This window comes from Aotus nancymaae, unplaced genomic scaffold (genome assembly GCF_030222135.1).
Source record: "Aotus nancymaae isolate 86718 unplaced genomic scaffold, 86718_ANA_hifiasm-v0.15.2.pri h1tg000014l, whole genome shotgun sequence".
NCBI classification, from domain to species: Eukaryota; Metazoa; Chordata; class Mammalia; order Primates; family Aotidae; genus Aotus; species Aotus nancymaae.
In genome coordinates, this window is record NW_026988425.1 from 116,833,145 (window position 1) to 116,854,081 (window position 20,937).

The following is a 20,937-nucleotide window of genomic DNA, read 5'->3' on the forward strand; positions in this document are numbered from 1 at the left end:
TGACAGCATCGCGCTTCCTATACAGCCTGCAGAACTGTGAGCCAATTAAACCTTCTTTTCTGTGTAAATTACCCAGTCTCAGGTATTTCTTTATAGCAATGCAAAAATGGACTTACACAGTGGAGAACATAGCCCAGTGAACTCCATGAGTTTGGGTCTACTGTCACTCTCCGTTTGCTGTGAAGTGAGTTCCTTGAAGAAGCAACTTTGTGGGGAATACTATGATGGTGGATAAGGCATTCTGTAAATCCCCAGATGGTAATTTTGATAGAAGTATTGCCTGCAGAGAAGGCAAATCCATATTCAGAGTTACAGTCTATCGCAGTAAGAACAAAACATTATTCCTTTCATGATGGAAGCAGTCAAATGTAATCAACTTGCCACCAGGTAACTGACTGGTCACCCCAGGAAATTATGCCATATGAGGAACTCAGTATTTGTTTCTGTTGCTGGCAGACTGGACACACAGTGGTGGCTATAGCCAGGTCAGTCTTGGTGAGGGGAAATCCATGTTGCTGAGCCCATGCATAACCTCCATCCTGGTCACCATGGCCACCCTGAAGGGGTGGCTGGGAGAGAAAATGACTTACATTCACAGAATGGGTCACCTATCCACTTGAGTATTTACAGTCCTCCATTGCTGAGGTCACCCTTTGGTGAACATTCACATGGAAACAAATACCTTCATGTCTTTTGCCCAGAGAGTTCTATCCAGATACTACTTCTCCCTTTTTTTTTTTTTTTTGGCCAATAGTTTTCTAATTATGTTTTTTCCAACTCCTTAACCATCTAGCCACACCATTGGCTGCAGCTCACAAGCAGTATAATCACATATCTGACCATTTCTTCTTCTAAGCAAAATGAACAGCCAGGTTCCATCTCTTGATACCAAAATCTACATTAGTCTACTTGGGCTTCTATAATAAAACCTCATAGACGGGTGGCTTAAACAACAGAAATTTATTTTCTCACAATTCTGGAAACTAAATGTTCAAGATCAAGGTTCTGACCTATTTGCTTTCTGATCAAGGGCGTTCCTCCTAGCTTGCAAATGGCTGCCTTCTTGCTGTGTCTTCCCATGGCCTTTCCTTGGGGGGTGTGTGTGTGTGTGTGTGTGTGTGTGTGTGTGTGTGTGGCAAAAGAGAAAAATATTTTCCTCTTCCTTCTCTCTTTTTTTTTTGAGACAAAGTTTTGCTCTTGTTGCCCAGGCTGGAGAGCAATGGTGCTAAAAATGCTGGGAATATGGGATTACAGGTGTGAGCCACCACACCCGGCCTCTTCCTTCTCTTATAAGGCCACCTCCTATTAGATTAGGGTTCCACTCTTATGGCCTCATTTAACCTCAATTACTTCCCAAAAACTGTATCTCCAAATACAGTCATGTTGAGGTGAGGGCTTCAACATAAGAATTTGGGGGAACGCAGTTCAGTCTATTGCAGGAGCATCCAGTCCTAGAACTCTCCCTGACACCTGAAATTAAGCCAAGATGTGACCTAACAACCCTCCACTTTTCCCCAGCGATTGGAAGGGCAAACTGCCACATGCTGGGACTCAGCAATGACCACAAGGCTAAGACTGTTACAGGGCTGTAGGACTATGGAAGAACTGGCTGCAGTTGCCAGGGCCAGGGCCTATAGGTGTATCTGTCACCTTACCCTCAGAGCTCTGGCCTCTGGGTGTCCTTTCCTGCAGGGACCTTGGAGGTCAGATGCCAGATCTGTGACAACTGAAGAACCATGAGAGGAGAGAGAGTTGCTTGTAGAGGCCACATAATCCTCAGGCCACAGACAGAACTGTTGTCTTTTCAGCTGACATGCATACAATTCCTGCTATAACAAATCCCATTTCAGTTAAAAGTAATAAATCTCCTTTGTTTCAGAAATAGTCCTTTGGGATTTCTGCTTTTGCTTTCAGAAAACTCATATGAGAAAAATTGAAACCACATGGTTTGTTGAGAAAAAGATAGGCTAAATAATTAGATGAGACTTGATCATCTAGCAAGCAGGCTAAAGACAGGATAGCGGGCTTGTGTTTCAGACTAGAAACACTTTTGTTTGGTGGGGATACAGCAGACCCAGACACGTTCATTCTTCTCTTTCCCCGGGTTTTGCCATACCTATTTCTCCGAGGTGCTGGTCCTATGTTTAATTGTCTTCGGGCCTCATTCTCAGTGGCAGATATCACATTCCAAGTGTTTACCACTTAAGATTTAATATAAATGTGGCCTCCACAAATAAAGGGGAAAGGACTATTGAAATAAACTTCTAATAATTGTAAGGCCAGTCGCCTCGCCAGGAGCTCGGACACACCTACCCCTCTCCGTGCCTAGAAACTAAGTCACCACTCCACACCCAGCACCAAGCCCCACACTCAGCACCTAGCTCCGCCATGTAACTTTCTCCCGCCCACTTCTGCACTCGGCACTCAAATCTGCACTCAACACTAGGCTCTGCACTCAGCACCTAGCCTGCCATTGGAAAACCCCGCCAAAATTTAAAAGAAGCCCCGCCAAAACCTGCCCAATAGCATTTTGCCCTGTCCAGGTCCCCCTCCCCCTGGGCAGCCCGCTTGCCGGAAATCCCGCCTACCTGCCAATAGCAACTTGTCACGTCCACGTCCTGCTTTCCCACAACCAATCAGAACGCCTCCACTCCTTATGAAACCCCGTGACCACGAGGAGTCAAGCGAGACTTCTCTGGCCCCTCTTGTCGGACCACAGAACTTCGCCCAGGAGCCGATTAAATTTCTTTATTTCAATAACTGGCCTCCGTTTCCTCTCATTTAAACCTTACAATAATAGGCTGATAAGGAAAAATATATGTATATATAATCATATATATGAAAATGTATTTTTTTAACCAGAAACTACTTTTCTGTGTTTCCCATAAATGATACACTACATACAGCTTATTTTTCTCACTTTAAATTTGGCCTCTCTTTAGGCTCTCATTAACATTCTGTTCTATTATCTGTCTTCCAGGGATACAGCATAATGGTTGCATACATGACATCTACCCTGTGACCTCCTAGTTCATAAGAGGCTTTAGCTTCTGCTGGCTGATCTTTGGACAGTTAACTCACTAGATCTAGGTTTTCTGGTCTATAAAATAGACACTAAAATAATACTTACTACTATGTTTCCTCTGAGGCCTACAGATAACTGCTGTTCTGTAATTATTAGGGTACCTGCTATGCAGTAAATGCTTAATAAATGTTGTTATTATTTTTACCTCCCCATGAATGTATTCCCAAGCTGTAAAACAAGTATAATATTTATACTTATATCACAGAATGATGTATAATTACATGGGTCAATACATGTATAGGTATCTAAAACATTTTTGGACAAAGTGTACATTCCGTAAGAATTCACTATTGTTTTTCTCTCATTTCACCTTGTTCTTAGCCAGGCGATTTATTAGTTTTTAACACACCCTGTTTCTCTTGAATAATTTAAAAAGGAAAATATTTATCGTAGTGAAAGGGCTGCTCAGGTTTCTTTACCCAGATCTCTCCAAGGCAGTGAATATCAAACCTAAGACCTTGCAACTAATGACAGGAATTAACAGCTCTTGCTCTGAACATAGTTGACAGAACATTCCTCACACCTAGATCTCACTTCTATCCTCAAATACTTACGTGGGGCACTGCTTACTTCAGAAAAGTAGGTTATACTAGAATTGAAGTGACTTTTCCTTGTTTAAAGACAGTTCACCAAATATAATTAGAAAGATGAATTTAGGAATTATTAACAACATCAAAAGAGTTTTATAGTGCCTCAAGAACTAGAATTGACTTTATTAAATCTTTGCAACTTAGCTGGGTTTGCATTATTAAATCTTAAATTCTGTGACCAGTTGGTTTTAGATTTGCAAAGCTAAGACAGGCAAATTGGTTATTGTTTCTCCTGGAAGGCAAATATGCAGGATTGACTAGATGTGACAGATGAATTCTACTAAATTTACAAGTGTAAGTGAAACTGACTAGTTTCAATGGAAAATCTCAGTAATTTGAATAATAAATGCTATTTTCATCAACTATGAATGAAAAGGAATTTAGAATGTAAATTATTTTAAAGAATCATCATCTCAAGAGCCATGCACTGGTGCACTGGTACATTAAAATACCTATTCTAGACAAACCTTCCAAAGAGCAACTATTATATTTCAATCATCTTGATTCTCTATAGTTTTATTAATGTTCCTGCCTTGATTGAAAGAGTTAGGGAATGGTGGTGGCCAATCTGACAGATGTTCCATAAGGTCAAGGCTGGGGCCAACTCTCACCTAAAACCATGGACAATTCTTCAATGGTTCTTACAAAGCAGAAGGTAGAAAACAAAGGTTAGAAGGGAAATTCGAACAGATCACTCCCTCAAAGAGACAGGCCAGATGAAGTATCAATATTTAAACCTAAAATGCAGAGCTGAGGTCATAGACCTGGAGAGCTAAAGAAGCAGGGAGCAACATTTCAGGCAGGGAGGGCTGACTTCGATAAATTGTAAAATGTGCTTTTGCCTGTGGAGGCTCCTGGTGTTGTAGGTAAAGCTCACATGTTTAATGAACCAGAAATGAAACTGAGACCACCTTGTAAATGTAATCTTCTGAGTGGTAGACATCGTGTATCCATGTTCTAACCAGGATCTGTCATGATTCCATTTCTTTTTTTTTTTTTTTGAGACAGAGTTCTGCTCTTGTTGCCCAGGCCAGAGTGCAATGTTGCAATCTTGGTTTTCTGCAACTTCCACCTCCCAGGTTCAAGCAATTCTCCCGCCTCAGCCTCCTGAGTAACTGGGATTACAGGTGTCCACCACCATGCCCAGCTAATTTTTTGGATTTTTAGTAGAGATGGGGTTTGCTATATTGGCCAGACTGGTCTCAAACTCCTGACCTCAGGAGATCTGCCCGCCTCGGCCTCCCAAAGTGCTGGGATTACAGGTGTGAGCCACTGCACCTGGCCTTCATCTCTTAATTGTGTTAATTTCTACTGCAGAAATCAAGAATTGGTCATAGACACACACATAGAAAAATGCATACAATTTTATCTATTGTTAATAACCTCTCCTGCCATTTTCACTTTAGAAACCATACTTTTCACAGTAGTAGACCCCCACCCAGGCGGCGCTGAAGGTAATGAGAGGCAGACACCCAGATAGCACAACAGAGTGAATCTATCCAGAGGGCCAGTTTCCTATTGAGCTGAGAGCCTCCAGGGCTGACAGCATTCCAGGATGAAGGCCCCGAGCAGATTCTCATCCACGTAGTTATTCTCTCTTAAACAGGTGATTCTTATTAATAAACAGGTGTTCTGCATTTACTCATAACGCAAAAATATACCAAGTAGGCAGCTGTTACCCACCTACCACTAATTATGAACTAAAAGGTATTCTCCACAAGGGAGCCATGGGGGCAGGGTAAACTTAATGTTTCTCAACAGTAGTCACCTGTGTAGATGCCACAGTCCTAAACTATATCTGAATTGTATTTGTTAAATAGAAAAAGAAAAGTTATAAGTGGTAGATATGAGTTAATGTCAATGAATGAGTCATTTTATTGTGCCAATTATTTTTTATGAATAAAAAGCATATACTAGAATATTTGCATAAAACACAGCATATGCAAAATATAGTTTATACAAACTGTATGCAAGTAAAATTCTTTTAAGAACTATCTTGAATATATTGTTATGGTTATCTACTATAGACTATTTTTGCTTGCCATTGTAGTCGACCCATAAACCTATGTGAGGGAGCCTGAGAGAGTAACATCTGACAGAAGAAAGATTTTTGTGGTCTTTGTTGGCTTGGCCTGGAGAAGGGTTTTCTAACTTGACATGGGAAAGTTTTCATGAACATGACAACAGAAATATGACTCCATGACTGAGTGAGATTGCCATCTGTAAGAACAAGACATAATGAGGAAGGGACAAGTCACACAGGAAGCTGAGTTAATTAATTATATTCACATGGAACAGGGTAAGAACTAAATTTATTTTGAAAAATGCAAATTTTAAAGATAGTCGATACTGAACTTTCAGGTATTAACTTTCTGTTGTGAGTTTTAAAATTTCTCTTTGTTACGTTCAAATATCTTTTTACCCTAAAGCTATTTTTTTCTCCATTTCTTAATAGAACACTGGATTCTTCATAGGCCCATGAGATCACTGCTCCTCTGATAAAATGCAGGAAAGGCAAAGAAGGAGGCATATGAACACCTTCTTCTCATTTTTCAGTCCTGTTTGCAGACTAATGAACTTTATGCTCATTTCCCCTGTCAGTATTAAATCTTATCAGTACCACCATCTCTAAATGATTACTGATCTCATTTTTGATCCAGAACTCTTTCCACCAAATACGTTAAAGTTAGTGATTTTCCTTCTACTCTCCATTCTCTCAGCAGGCTCTGGATTCAACAATCACATTTGTAAACATCTGAAACCCTTTGACTTAGTTCTTTCTTTATTCTGCCCCACACAGATTCGGTTTTTCATTTTTTCAACATTTACCTTATACTCTGGACATGTAGTCTCCTCTTCACCCTGAAAACATGCAAGCTTACTTCTGATTTGATGCATATTCTCAGCATTATTCCCCTTTGCTCTTCTTTTTTCTGCCTATATATTATTATTATTATTATTTGAGACAGAGTTCACTCTATTGCCCAGGCTGGAGTGCAATGGCATGATGTTGGCTCACTGCCAACATATTAGATTTGTCAGACAATGACTTTAAAACACATAGGTTCAATGTGTTCAGTGAATTAAAGGAAAGCACACTTAAAGAATTAAAGGAAAGCTTGTTAATAATAATTACTTAATGGCTCAGCTGTCTCAATAAAGAAACAGAAGTTATAAAACGAATCAAGTGGAAATATAAATTGTATATAGCAACATAGGATACAATGTAAGGTTATATGAAGCAATAATTATGCACTGCATTATTGGGTTTATAAAATGCATGTGTACCTGTAGTACTGCATGTGAAAACAATAGCACAAAGGAGAGTGAAGGAAGAAGATGGAATAGATAGGAGTTTCCATGTTTTACCAGAATTTAGATAAAAATTATAACTGTAATTGAAAAACTAATTAGAGAGGCTCTATAAGAAATTTGATCTGGCAGAAGAATCACCAAATTAGGAGAAAGATCAATAGAAAATACCAAATCTAAAGAATACAGAGAAAAAAAAATGAAGAAAAGTGCCCTAAATACCTGTGGAACAGCTTTGAGCATAACAATTTAAGTGTAATGTTATTTCTAACAGCAAAGGAGGAAAAAGAAGAAAAATATTTCAAGAAGTAATGGCTGACAACTGTCCAAATTTGATGAAAATCATTAAGCTACAAGAAGCACCAAGCATCTAAGAAAAAATAAATAAATAAACACAAAAGGAGTCACACCTATATACAACACAGTCAAATTGTTAAAAGCCAAAGACAGAGAAAATCTTGAAAGCAGTGAGAGAAAACACAGGGGAAGAAGAATATATATAATTGCTAACTTTGTCAATCAGGAATGCTAAAAAAAAAAAAAAAAAAAAAAAAAAAAAAAAAAAATTTCTTTTTTTTCTTAATGAAGGTGAAATAAAAACCTCTCCAGACAAAAACTAAGATAATTCATCATTTGGACACCTGCCTTACCAATTTTTTTTTAATTACTAAAGGTATTTTCTAAATATGTAGGTAAATATATAAGACTTAATAAATATGTTTTTTCTCTTCTTCTTTAACAGATATGTTTGTATAAAGCACATTTATAATATTGTTAAATATGTTATATGTCTATATCTATCTATGATACATGTGATAATAACACAAGACCAAGTATAGGGAAAAATATATTAGAGAAAAGTTTTAATAGTTTATCAGAAATTTGTTAGTATTATTTTGAAAGATACTGTGAGAAGTTCATCTTTATATTATCTACAAGAAAAGACAAGTATGAAAATGGCACACTGAAATATTTAACACAAAGGAAAGCGGTCAAGAAGAAACAGAGGAACAGAAAGACATGGGATAAATAGAAAACAAGTAGCAAAAATAGCTGATATAAATCCAATTGTGTCAATAATTACATTAAATGTGAAAGTACCAAACTCTGCACTTAAATAGCATAGAATGTCAGAATGAAGTTTTAAAAATTAAACAATACACTGTCTAAAAAAGAAATATGTTTGATTTTAAAATATAGGTTGGAAGGAAAATAATGAAAAATATATATCATGTAAGCAGTGACTATAAAAGTGCTTGAGTGACTATATTACTGTAAAATTTTTAAAAAAGGAAATATTACTAGAGGCAAAGAGGGCTATTTTATAATGATAAAAGTCTCATTATATCAAAATGATTTTAAAATTATAAATATATTCATACCTACTTCAGAGCTCCAAAATACATAAAGAAAAAAATTATAGACTGAAGAATTAGAATTAGACAACTTAGCAATAACAGTTGAATATTTAAATAAGCTCATCTCAGAGATTAATAGAAGAGCTAGACAGAAGATCAGCAAGTGTACAGACAGCTCAATTCTAGCAACCAATTTATCTAACCAACATATACAAAATATTCTACCAAATGACTGTAGAATACTTATTAAAGTACACATGAAGTATTCTTCAGGATAGAAAAAAAAGTCAGAAAATTTCTAAATAAATTTTTAAAAACTGTCATCACACCAAGTATCTTATCTGATCACAATTAAATATCCATTATAGAACCTCAATAACGACAAAATAAAATGCCAAATATTTGGAAAGCAAACAAACTTCTAAATAATCCAGAGGTTAAAGGAGAAATCACAAAAGAAATTTAAAGATATATGAAATGGTACAAAGTAAAATTCCAGCATATTAAAATTTACGGAATTCAGGAAGCAGTGCTTGAAGGGAAATGTTTACCTTTAAATACCTATATCTGAAAAAATGAGAAAGTTTTTAAATCAATAAACTAAACTTCCACCTTAAGAAACTGGAAGACAGCCAACTAACTTAAAAACAATGAACTAATAAATATATTAGAAATATAGAAAATAAATACAATAGAGAAAATCAACAAAATAAAAAGTTCTTTGAAAAGATAAACAAAATTCACAAGACTTTAGCTAGACCAATTAAGAAAGAACAAAAAGAGACACAAATTAACCAAAATCAGAAATGAAAAAGAAGACACCACCACTAACTTTACAGGAACTAAAATAAGAGAATTTTATGAACAACTTTATGACACCAAATTAGATAACTCAGATGAAATAAACAAGTTCCTACAAAGATACAAATTACCAAAACTGATGCAAAAATAAATTTTTAAAGTTTGAATAGCTTATACAAAAGCTTATACACAAATTTTTTCAGCAACATGATTTCCAACACTCAGAAACTAGAGACAATTCAAATATCCATCAACTGGAGAATGGATAAACAGAATATATATACATACAATGAGCATTACTCTTCAATTAAATAGAATAGTATATTAATGCATACTACAATATGCACAAACCTCAATTATTATACCTATTGAAGTTTAGACTTAAAAAACACACATATTGTATGTTGTATTTATATGGAATATCCAGAAAATGCAAATTTATGGAGATAGCATATTAGTGGTTGACTGTGGCTGCTTATAGGAGCAGGGATTGACCATAAACAGGCTGTAGAGAATATTTGGGGAATAAAGAAAGATTCTAAAAAACTAGATTGAGATAATAATTGTATAACTCCATATAAATTTACTAAAACTCATTGAATTATGCATTTAAATTGAGTGGATTTTATGGTACATAAGTTATACTTTCATGAGTCAGTAAAAATAAGCAACATTGATGATGTTGCATTTTTTCCTATTGCAACTAGTCAGGAGCTTATGATGTCCGGTTGTTTCCTTATTTTGGTTGGCCACTTGTTTCAGGTGGTGTCCGCTAGATGTCTCCATTGTAAACACGTCTTCCATGGTCTGAATGTCTAACTCCTCCCAAATTCATCTGTTGAAATTCTAACCCCCAAGGTGGGGCCTTGAGGGGTAATTAGCTCTGAGGACAGAGCCCTCATGAATACAATGAGCCCCCTTATAAAAGAAGCCTGAAGGAGCTTGTTTGCACTTTCTACCATGTGAAAACACAATGGGAACACATGCATAAACCAGAAAGCAGCCCTTACCAGACACCTAATCTGTTGGTGCCTGGATCTTGAACTTCCTTCACCTCTAGAAGAAATAAATGGCTGTTATTTATACACTATGCAATCTACAGTATTTTGTTATGGCAGCCTAAATAAACTGAGACAATATCTTTTCCATGCATAAATAATAAGTAGTCTGTGGAGCAGTATTTTGATACTATATGAATGCTCTATTTCTAACAAATGCTTGTTATCTTATTTTATCATTTCTTCTTCAGCTTCATTAGCTATCATCCTTCACTAAAATGAGCTCACTCTCCACTCCATTATCTTTGCATATCACTATGGACACCTGTATTCTTTTTTATTCAATATGTTGTTATAATTTATCTGTCTCTACTTTATAGATGTATTGCCCTAATGCTGACCAGGTGGAGTCCCTTCAAGTTAGTTCCTTTTTCTTTTGACATGTCTGCATCAGTCTTTGAGCACTTCATTGCTTTCCAGGAAAGCAAGATGTTCCACATTCATCCTGTCCTTTTCCTGACCCAGCCATTTCTCCATGTATTCCTGGTAGCTTTGGGTGGTTAATGGTGTTTAAAATCAGAAATGATATCTTCTTTATCCTCCCTCCTCTCCACCCAATTGGAACTCTAAAGAGTTGGTGAGTCCATAATAAATATTTCCAATAAATGCTGGTGAGATTAAATCTCATCATAATGATCTGGGAACACTTGAGAGTCCTGTGATGGATGTGTTGGTGAGCAAGAGGAGGCAAGGGGGTGGACTCGAGCTCTAGCTGGCATTGCTTCATCTGGTGGCCTCTGCAGGTCAATACATAGTCAGATTTATCCTCTCCAACTGTAAAAATAATTACCTGCTTCATAAGAGTTCTGGGAAAATTAATTTGCTAATGCCTTTAAAGAGGTTTGAAGATCAAAAGTTCTATGTATATGCTAATATTATTATTTTAAATGGTTCTCTTGCTCCTGACTGAAACTGAGATGGCTAAATCATGGTGTCATTGTAAAACCACTTACAATTCCTCATCACTTTAATGGCCAAGCAGTGCAAATGTGAATGGTGGCATTGAAGCAGCAACAAGCAAAATGCACAATAGTAGGAGTGGCTCTTGAATCTCAAAATTCAGGCGTGCATTTAGTTGAACCAATATCCATGAACTCTCCACTATGCCTATCTACTAAGCATAAACTATTAGGTAGGCACAGTTCCACTTTCTAATTTTATTTCTCTTCATTCTTCTCTGAAGTTATTACTTCTGAACTTGCAAAAATTCCTGCAGAGACCAGATAAAAGTGTGTAAATCCGATAATTATGTTACATTGAAGAGAAGCTGTCATGAGAAAACCTAGTTTTAACCTCTGCTAACAATAAGATCTGACACTAGGTGAGGCAAGTCAGTTCTCTGTGACCCTAGTCAGTGGCTGCATTCAGAAGTCGTGATGCTGTGATTCTGGCTGCTGAGGCTATTGATGTTGCATGAACTGCAGAGATCCACAGCAAGGGCCAGGATATAATGAACAATGAGAGAAAGGGAGGCTGGACTGTGTGAACTATACAGGGTGATACTGCAGCCTCTATTAGTTGATCTTCAGTTGCTCACTACCTACATAGTCATGGGCATAGAGAAATAACTGTGACTTGGGGCTATCAGATGTTTTACTAGTTTGTCTGTAAAGGCGGTTGTGATAATTCTACCCTTCCCAGTATGTACACCTATTTTGCAATGTGATCTTGCCACTTCTCCCATAAAAAAATAGGAAAGAATGTTTTCCCTTTTCAGGAATCTGAACTGACTTTGGGATTTACTTTAATCCAGAGAATGAATTTTAATGAATCTTGTGTGACTCCCAAACCTTGAATTTAAGAGGTGTGTAGCTTCTGTTCTCACCTGTTGGACACTGAGACAACATGCTATAAAGAAATCCAGAAGGAAAGAGCACATGCGGAGAGAGACCCAGCCAAGGCAGCCTGTCCTGCCATTCTGCAGAGCTGAGCCCCCCGTAGTATGAGTGAGCTCTAACAAGACCAGTCCACCCCCTTGTCTCTTCTTCCTAATCCACCAAACCAACTCACAAAGTCATGAGAAGTGATAATTCATTGTTAAGTACTAGAATGGTGGAAAAAGAAAGCTAAGCCAATAACAGAACTATTTATTGAACACTTACTATGGGTCAGTACCTATTCAGGCCTTTCAATGGTAATAACTCATAGAACCCTTTTAAGAAGCCTATGGGATAAGGACTATTTTTACTTGAATTTAACAGATGGTCAAACTGAGTTAGGCAGGGATTAACCAACTTGTCAGTGCTTTCACATACATTAAGTGGTGCAAAGAGGATCCAGTCACAGGTAGGTTTGACTTTGAAGGCTGGGTCTGGAGACAATGCTACGTATAGTAGGCATTTCCCCAGTGGCCTGGGGGCACCCTTATGGTGTCTGATTTTTTCCGGGTAAATGAGCAGCACAATGTTTCACTCACTAAAGTCTGTCCAGCATCCCAATGTCAAAAGAAACCACTCATCCTCCTTTCAAAAGGTCATTGGACTGTGGGTGTGTTTTTAGACCTTTGAAAGACCATCATAATCCTAAATGTTTATTCTGGATAACACTCTTAAGCTATGAGAGGGTGCAAAGTCATAGGGTCCAGACATGTAGTTCTGGGATAGAAATGAGAGCAGAACTTGTATCATCAAATGTGATTTGTTTGGGATTTCGGGACAGGTCACCTTAAAGTAGCAAGCTGGTTAGGAAGGGAACAGCCATGCAGTTTACCAATGTACAGACCAAAGAGGGAGTCAAGGCTGTAACATGATCGTATCTGACAACAGTACAAATGAAGTGCCAAAAGAAATTACCTTTTATACACAGGTAGATAAACAATCTTCCGCCTTGCCTTCAGAAACGGGTCCAGGCATTCAAGAAGGAGAGACGCTAAAAGAGACGTGGCACTAATATGTCAAATATGAACAATGAATTTTTTGCTTAAGGCAATGACAAAATAGCTCCTGATAAAGAATGAAATTAACATCACATGGGAATATTTGCAATGAGTAATGTCTCACTTTTCATTGAAATATCCATGAACATCATCTTATACACTATGAAAAATAGAATTACAGAACTGACCTGGACTGGAAATGTGAAGAAGCTACGGCTAAAGACTGGCTTATTTGGATAAGTTTCCACTATTTGTTAATCGAAGAAAATTACCACGAAGTATTTTTGTGTCTTCTGCAATGTATCTTATTTTAAAATATTGGAATATGCTTTGAAGACTATCTAAACTTCTTAAGGAATTGCCCTGGTTGTGTTTTTTAAACCTCTGACTATTGAGGATGTTACATTAAAGACCAAAAACACTTCCTCAGATAAAAATTGAAGATATGAGAAAAAAAAAATAGATGCATCAGCAAGGGTATTTCCAGCCTACTACATATGTTGTGATTCTGTTCAGTAATAACCAAGCAACCTTCTTGATTCTCCATATGAATATGCCTGTGCAAAGGGATACATCTAGTTCAGCAAGGATTCTATGTGTCTATGACACACGTTCCTTTAGAATCCCATATTCCATAAGAATCTTTGAAAATATTCACTTCAGAGAAGTGAATAAAAGTAATAGCAGCCAGGAGCTATTTAAGCATGCAGAGCTATTCAGTGCTTATTAATATATGCTAAGCAAAATATGAATAATATCTTACAGCTCACAGAACAACCTAATGAGGTAGGTAAATTTTACATTTTTGTAAAAAAAAAGAGGCTCAGAGAATAAGGAAGTTGTAGATGTTCAGAGCCAGGTGCCACTTTGTCTCCAAAGCTCTTGCCTTTCTAGGATACATGTAGGAAACCAGGCTCTTTAGCCCCACCCGAAACCAACACACCAGGTTTAGCTCCAAATATCTTGATCACTACAAGGCTCTCATTTTTCCATGCCTCCCCTCTGAGTCATCAAAACCATCAAGCCCTGTTTTGTTTTAGAGCCACTGTTTAAAAGAGTAGGAATATCAGTAGCAAACTTAGTCTACTGTCTTGGGAGATGTGAAACTATTCTTGTTTCTATATATTGAGGAACTGGCATATTATGTCTTCTCATTTTTCACTTTTAACCATTCACTTTATGTTTTGAATAGAACAACTATTATGTGCAAGGTGCTAGGCTATGTATTAAAGAATCAACAACAGACAAAATGTAAATGATGCTTGCCTTAGACAAAGAATTGCAGAGATAAATACAGAACTAGAAATGTGTATTAAATCTTACAGTAAATTTATGATGCTATAGAGCTGCACTGTCCAATACAGTAACCACTAGCCAACTGTGACTACTTACTAGAATTAAATAAAATGAAAAATTATTCTGTCACACTAGCTACATTTTAAGTGCTCAATAGCTTCTTGCAGCTATTAGCTGCCAGATTGGAATGCACAGATATAGAATATTTCCATTATTGCAGAAAGTTCTATGGAACTACTCTTATCCTTGTCTTTTCTTCATATCATTTATAACTACTCTTTAGCTTACTTATATTTATTTCTGTTTGCTTCATGGCTATCTATTTCACTAGATTGTAAACTTTTCCATGCTGGAAATTTTATTTCCTTTTTGTTACTAGAGGTTTACTCTAAACCATGGCTGGTTTATCTAGAGGTCGACATCCATCTATCCCTTGCTAGGTGCTTCCTTTACCCACCTAGCATGTGATTTGCTGGAGCAATGCTACTTGTTGGCCAAGGTCTTCACAACAGTGTCCCAAACTGTATCTGGGCTCAATGCATGCTTTATTGACTAGCTTAGCTCCCTGGAAGAGTCATCCCTTGGAGTTGGTATTTTCCCCATCTCTCATTCTACTGATACCATCCCCACTCCCTTCTGTTTCCTACTTGTAAGTTGTGCTGCATGACTTGCTCCTGAGCATATGTGAGTTATAAAAGCCCTGCAGGCCCATTCCTGTGCTTCCCAATGGCACAGTGGGTTGCATGAGTGAACCTCATATACATCTTCTTATAAAAGCACATGAGCTGAACTTTCCACCTTAAACTCTTTTCATCTCTTCAAGGACAAATGAGATGACTCTGCTCTGAGAAGCCCAAAGAAGAGGGCAGAGAATAGAAATCAATATGATGCTTAGAGAGATTCTCTAAGTACTTGCACCCTGTGCCTGATGGAGGTTAAATAATGGCCTTTGTAGCTAGCATGGATTGTGCTATACTGACTTGCTCAGTGTTTTTAGTAATTTGGACACTTGGTTTAAGACTTTAGGAAAACAATTTAGAAATACATAAAAACAGCAATAAAGCTGTCACAGCAATCTGACAGAGATAGATTAGATAGATAGATAATAGCTAATAGACAGATATAGGTATAGATATAGATATATGTAGGTAGGGATGGATGGATAGACAGATGATAGAGATAGATAGATAGAAGATAGATATGGGTATAGGTATAAATAAATGGATATAGATATATGTAGGTAGGGATGGATGAATAGATGATAGATATATACATAGATAGATATAGGTATAGGTATATGGATATAGATATGTGTAGGTAGGGATGGATAGATAGATAGATAGATGAATAGATAGATACATAGATTAATTAATGCTCCTGTCCTCTTTTACCCTGAATTAAGAAGAATACACCCCTTTGCTTCTCAGCCTCCTCCCATCCATCCTGTGAACTCCCTCCAATGAGCCTTTGGTAGATAAGCTCCTGTGCTCATATTAGATGCAAACAAGGTAACAGCTAAACTTAGAAAGACCAGAAAGTTATTGGTAAGAAGGGAGGACATTATAACATAAGCTTCAGTAGCAATAAGAAGAAGGGCTTGAATGGGGAAGGAGACTTTGAGGTTACAGTGGGGGTGGGGGTATACATTAGGAGGGAGAAATAGAGGTTTGCACAAAGAAGATGTTATGTTTTGTTGCTTAACAGAAATATTTTTTTAAATAAAGCAGTAAACATTTATGTTTCTTTCCATTGTTTTTCTATGCTGAGCTGTGCTGGGATGAGGACACTAAAAGAGATTTACATGGATGTATTTCTGATGTCCAACAGATAATTTGACCAGGAAAATTCAAAGAAATTTTGAAAGAGAAAGTTACGTGCACAAAAATATGTACCCAAGCCTTACTGGCAGTATCAGAATTCAGAGATATTAATGTTGCCATCAAATAGGAAAGGGATCAAGTAAACTATGGTTCTCAACTGGCTAGAGACAACCACCACCACTGCCACCACACCCTGCTTAACCTTTACTGAATTTCTCCTTTGCACCATTTTTCTAAGCATTTTGCATATAATAACATGTTTTTTTGCACAGTAACTTTATGAGGTAGATGCTCACAGTTGCCATTTTACAGATGAGACTATTGAGACACGAACAAGTTAAGTAAATTAATCAAGCTCACCAAGCCAGAGTCTTATTCAGCATCAGTGCTGTCTCAATCAATATTCCATACGACTGTTAATAGTATGCATGAAGGACACGAGGCAATACATAAGAAAAGAATCCTTTATGACAAGCTATATGAAAATGCAGAACTAACATTTTGTGAATTGTTCTAACCACAGGCACTCACACGTTTATGTGGATATGAGCTGGACCTGGAAAGGAATTGTGTTCTGGCGATGGGCATATGGCCAATCTACCTGAATCTATTGAACTTTCATAATATTATAATATGACTTTTACAAACAGAAGCACGAAGCCAGGGTAATCACACAAATGCTAATTTAAAAGGCTATTCCAATTATTTACATTTCTTCCATATGATTAATTATATATATTTATAAATATACAAGTAAGCAAGGTTTTTCCTTGCTACTTTTCCTCTTTTAAAAATGTGTCACATACATCTTCTTCAAGAGGATTTTTAAAGATGGTAATTAAATCCACGTATAAACATATGGTTATGTCTGGTTACAAAATTAATGTTAATATATGGCATGTAATCATCATCTAATTGGAATTATATAGCATGTGGTGACATAATTATAACATGTAATGATGGGAAGATCCTTATTTAAGCTGAGTGTAATGACTGCAGTTTGAATTAGATGATTCTTAAATTATAATTTCCTAGTTGCTTTAAGAGTCCCTCAGGGACAGGAACAGGCTGAGCTACGTCTATTGTTAGGAAGAAAAAGGAAAACAATTTTAAGTACCTAAGAAAATAAGGTAATCTGAAATGTGATGTTTCCTGTTTTAATCAGACAGAAAAGACAGGGCTTTAACTAAAGCATATTTTTATATTATTTGTTAAATAAAACTTGCTTTCAAGCTGTGACCAAAAAAAATGTGACTTTAAGATTCACCTCATTGGTCCACAGAGAGTATCCATTAATCACAGAATGGGGTACAGAAGGAAACACTGCCATCCTGGTGATGTTCACCCCCATCCACAAGTCACTTTACTCTCATCCCCCATGAGTTTTTTTCTGCACCATGTTACAAATGTCGTGCCCTTTGCAGAAAGTTCTGCTTCTGAAAAGGGCAAAAGATGACATCCTCAAACTCGCAGCAATAATTGGAAGGAGAGACGCAAACTCCCTGTTGCTCTGGAGAAAGTGATGAAAGTTCCCAGGGCTCTGGCTAACGACAGGAAACACATAAGTGGACAGAGTATCAGGTATCAAGAAATGAGTCTGGGAGTAATAAAACAAATTAGGGAAGGGAAAATGTAAGCTAAACGTGGAAGTGTGTCTCTGAGCTGAGTTTAGCGCAACAAGAGAAGAACTCTCTGAGCCGCCCATGTTTAATCAGTCCAAACCCCACAGTTGAGATATTGGACATGAGAAGCGCAGGACCTGCTGAATCAGTAGCTATCAAACATGCAGGTTGTGGAATATTTTTGTTTTGCTTTGTTGCCTTAAAAGCTGTAAGCATGCTTCAGCATTGGGGCTTGGAGGCTTTGGAGTGGGTATTCTTTATTTTTAAGTTGTTTTTGCTGAGTTTTTCTTTCTCTCTTTAAGAGAACTGTGAGAAACTCCATTGGGAAACTCATGATTCTGGCAGAGTCCTGTTTAGGAACTAAACACAAAGTTGCTGAGGCCTTTGCTTTTTCTACAGGGAACTATTCCTGGAGGGTGGTAAGGTGGGCTGTTTCCAGGGGTGTTGGAGTTGTGGCTCTGTCCCTAACCTTCTCTGATAGCGTGGATGAACCACTTTATCCCTCTAAATTGTATCCTCCTGTGTTAGATGAAGGTGTGAATAAGGAAAGCTCTAAGCAATCTTGGATCAAAAAAACCACAGACCTTTCCTGTTAGAAGCCTCCATGATTTGAATTCTAAGCCATCAGAAAGGGTGGCCTTATTGGGAGGGACTGATGGTAGCTTCAGCCTGGATCAGACTTGGGATTCCAGCCTCTGACTCTGTTTAATTCCTAACAACAGTATTCACTTAACCTGCAGGTTTGGGACAAATTAGAACACACCAAACCTGCAGAATAAAGTGGAATGTGGCTTATGGTTATGTTGAAGTAGGAATTGTCATGATTTTATAACCAGGTGAATCAGTCGCAATTTGGGGGCTCTTGTGGGCTTAAACCCACCAGGACAAACCCACCTAAGGAAGTGCAATTATTTATTATTTTTCCTTTGACCATTGTCTCAAAGAGTGGCCCTTGTCCACTGGAGATCCTCCCTCAGGTCCTTATGAATTAGAAGAACCATCATTAACCAAGGTCAGACTCTTATGCAAGCAACCAGGGAAGGGAGAAAGGGTGTGTCCTTCAGGTTCCTTGGGGTGCAAAGGCTGAAAGAATGGGGGCTCTGGGCATTCTTGGTGGGCTGCTGTTCCCTGTTCTATCTGCCACAAAGAGGGTCCCAGAAGCAGAAGTGAATCGGGCTTGAGAAGGTTTAGAGGGAGGTGGAGTATGGCATATGGGTCTACCTCTTATTTATCTAGGCATCCTGGTCCTGCCAGACCTAGCATAGTGGTGTCCCAATTACTATCCCAGATCAGCCCCTACTTATAGAACAGAGTGAACCCTGTGTGCCCTTGAATTCCTCCCAGATTGTTCTAGGAGTTCCATTAGGTCTCTTTCAGGTTCTATGGACACTAACCTTTCTTGCAATCATTTTCCCTTCTTCTGATTTTATCACCAGCTTCTGGGGATCACCAGATTACAGTTCAAAGGCCAGCTTGTCTGCTCAGGAGTTAAGGGGTTCCTGCTCCTGCTTCACCCTTCAGGTATAAGAGGCACTTTGACCCTTCATCATTCTTCACCCCAATGTCCTCTGATCATTTGTTGTAGTGCGACAAACAGATGCACAGAAACACAGGGCTGTACATACTTAGTTCTTTATGCACAGAGCAATGCCATTACTCTTTTGTGCAGTTGTCATATTCTTTTATTATAAGCCTTCCTATCCATCTGACCATCTACTTAAACTTGGGGGCGTAGCCTAGAAATCAGTCTCAGATACATACTTTCCTTTAAGCCTAAAGTATCTCTAGTCTTGTAGGCGAACACCTGGTCTTTGGAACAAGCTCTATGCATGAACTCAGGCATGGAGGCCCCTACTAGACTTCCCTGTGGCTCCCCAACCCATGATGAAGAAAACCTGAGAGTTCCAATAACAGGACTTAGGGCAGATTCTTGGTCTCCAAATACAAGGGTCAGAGCAAATGATAAAACTGCAAGTGGATTGTATGAATTGACATGATGTTAAAATTGATTTCTTCACTGGGTATCAAGGTAAGTAGACTTTGTACACCCACTGGAGGTTGCAGATTTCTAAAACAAATGAACTAGAATGAGTTTTGCAACTCTTGAACTCCCCAAACAGAGTCCCCTGGGCCAGTTTGAGACTATAAAAGCATTGGAGAAGTTAAAGAGAGAGAATTTTGAAAGAGGATTTTTAGAGAAAGCTGTGGAATCTGTCAGTGCATCTCCCTGCACCCCATCCCAGAGCCAAATCCAGGATGGATTGGGGAGAAAGGCCTTCTTACCTAAACTTTAGTGACAGGAGTTTCAAACAGGCACCTTGGAACATGATATGGATTCTGGCTGTAAGCAGACGAGGCAGTGAAGGAGAAAGAGAAAGGGTAGAAGAGAGAAGGAGCTGTAGGAGGGGAAAGGATTTCACATTAAAACAAGTTTTGGCAATCCAATTTCTGAACAGAAACCATGTTTGCTAGTTAAAGTCACTTGTATGTCTGTCTCTGGTCTAAGAATGAATTGAATATTCTGGGATATCCGCTAAGTCAGCTGGAGACAGCAATCAAGTTAAGTTGCTAGACAAACTAAATATGTCCTGACCTTACTTGCAAGAAGCTTATGTTGTGAAACAGGGAAACTTCATGATAAATCATTAGCTTCTTATATACATGGATAACACACTGAGGGAGGATGGACCAGGGTTTGAATTCTGCCCCTGTTGTAGTCTTTAGAAAAATATCTTATCTTCCCCAACCTCAGTTCATCCATATGTTATAGAGAGATTTCAATGCCTCCTTTGTTTGGTTATCATGAGGACTTCATGAACCGTATTAGCAAAGTGCGATCACTTAATCCAACATCTGGCATATAGCTAGGTGGTCAAGAAATGTGATTTCTCTTTCTCTTTTTTTTTTACTTTTATTTTTTGAGATAGAGTCTCACACTGTTGTCAGGCTAGAGTGCGGTGGCGCAGTCTCAGCTCACTGCAACCTTCCCGGGTTCAAGCAATTCTCCTGCCTCAGCCTCCTGAGTAGCTGGGATTACAAGTGCAAGCCACCATGCCTGGCTAATTTTATGTTTTTGGTAGAGATGGGGTTTCTCCATATTTGTCAGGCTGGTCTCAAACT

At 38.0% G+C, this 20,937-nt stretch overlaps 1 long non-coding RNA gene and 1 pseudogene across 1 annotated transcript in view; both read right to left on the bottom strand.

Annotated features, from left to right (window-relative positions):
• Nucleotides 1-20,937, bottom strand: part of LOC135274825 (uncharacterized) — a 62,443-nt gene that overhangs the window by 13,698 nt on the left and 27,808 nt on the right. The window lies entirely within an intron of this gene.
• The window catches only part of LOC105707624 (mitochondrial-processing peptidase subunit alpha-like), a 35,056-nt pseudogene that overhangs the window by 5,469 nt on the left and 8,650 nt on the right, over nucleotides 1-20,937 (bottom strand).